This window comes from Pygoscelis adeliae, unplaced genomic scaffold (genome assembly GCF_000699105.1).
Source record: "Pygoscelis adeliae isolate BGI_AS28 unplaced genomic scaffold, ASM69910v1 Scaffold982, whole genome shotgun sequence".
Taxonomy (NCBI): Eukaryota; Metazoa; Chordata; class Aves; order Sphenisciformes; family Spheniscidae; genus Pygoscelis; species Pygoscelis adeliae.
This window is the reverse complement of record NW_008824208.1, coordinates 1-1,870: the sequence shown is the minus strand read 5'-3', so window position 1 is coordinate 1,870 and position 1,870 is coordinate 1.

The window sequence follows — 1,870 nt, the reverse complement described above, 5'->3', positions numbered from 1 at the left end:
CAAACCGGGACGGGACGGGTTGAGTTGGGGTTAAACTGGGCCAAACTGGGCCAGGGCTGAACCAAAACGGGTTGGGGTGAAATCGGACTGGGTTGGGTGGGGGCCAAACTGGGCGCGTACGGGGTCAAACTGGGCCAAACCAGCCTGGGGGCAACCAGGCCAAACTAGGGCCCAACTAGGTTGGGGCCCAACCAGACCAAACTGGGCTGGGATCACACGGGTTGGGGACAAACTGGGTTGGGATGGGGCTTAACTGGGCCAAACCAGGTCAGGCTGGGGCTGAGCCAGGCCAGGTCCAACCGGGTCCAGCCAAGCTGGATGGGGTTGAACTGAACCGGCCCAGACCAAACCGGCCCAGGCTGAACTGGGCCGTGCTGGACTAGGCTTGGCTCAGCGGGACCGGGTCAAACTCAAGACAGGCTAGAACCAGGTCCAGCTGAACTGGGCCAAGACAGCCGGAGCCCAGCGTGGGGAAGCCGAGCAAAACCGGGGTGAACTGGGCTGACCTGAGCCAAGCGGGGCTAAAGCAGGTGGAGTCAGGACAAACTTGGGCTGCGATTAACCTCAGGCTGGGCTGAGCAGGGCTGGCCTGGGACAAGTCTGGACTGGGTAGATCTGAACCGGGTTGGGCTGAGACTGAGCCAAACCGGAGTGAACCAGGCCGAACTGGGCTAGATCAGGTCGAAACAGACCAAACTGGGCCAAACTGGGCCGAACCGGGCCAATCTGAGCCGAACTGGGCCAATCTGAGCCGAACTGGGCCAATCTGAGCCGAACCGGCTCCAACAAGGTCAAACTGGGCCAAACTGGGTCGAGCCAGGCCAACATGAGCCGAACCGGGCCAATCTGAGCTGAACCGGGTCAAGGCCTAACTGGGCTAAGACCTAGATGGGCCAAACGGGGCCAAGTTCTAACAGGGCCAGACTGGGCAGAATGGGGCCAAGCCTGAATGGGGCTGAACTGGGCTGAGTCGGGCTGAACCAGGCCAAATCCTGAGTAGGTCAAACCCGACCTGGGGCAAACAAGGTCAAACCAGGACAAGCCCAAACAGAGCTGAATTGGGTCAGGTCCTAACTGGGCTGAACCGGGTCAGACTGGGCCAAGCCCAACCATGGCTGAACTAAGCAAAGCCCTAACTGGGTAGAACTGGGCCAAACTGGGCCAAGTCCTTACTGGGAACTGGCCTGAACTGGACCAAGCCCAATCAAAGCCAAAATGAGGCAAACCTTAACTGGTTGGAACTGCGCTGAACCAGGCCGAACCAGGCCAAGCCTGAACTGGGCCAAGCTGGGCCAAATGGGGCCAAACTGGGCCAAACCCAAACTGGGCTGAACCGGGCCAAATGGGGCTGAACTAGGCCAAGATCAATCTGGGCCAAATCAGGCCAAACCCAAACTGGACCAAACTGGGCTGAACAGAGCCAAGCCCAAACTGGGCCAAATGGGAACAAAGAGGACCAAGCCCCAAACCAGGCTGAACTGAGCCAAACCCAAACTGGACCGAACTGGGCTAAATGGGGCCAAACCAGTTAAAGTCCAAACTGGGCCAAGCAGGACTAAGCCAAATCTGGGCTGAACTGGGCCAAACCCTAATTGGGCTGAGCTGGGCCAAAATGGGCTGAACTTGGCCAAGCCCAAACTGGGCCAAAAGGGGCCAAACTGGACCAAGCCCAAACTGGGCTGAATCAGGCCAAATGGGGCCAAACCAGTCAAAGTCCAAACCGGGCTCAACCGGGCCAAGCCCGAACTGGGCTGAACCGGGCCAAATGGGGCCAAACCAGTTAGGGTCTAAACCGGGCTTAAGCAGGCCAAACTGGGCTGAACTGGGCCAAGCCCAAACCAGGCTGAACTGGGCCAAATGGGTCTGAACC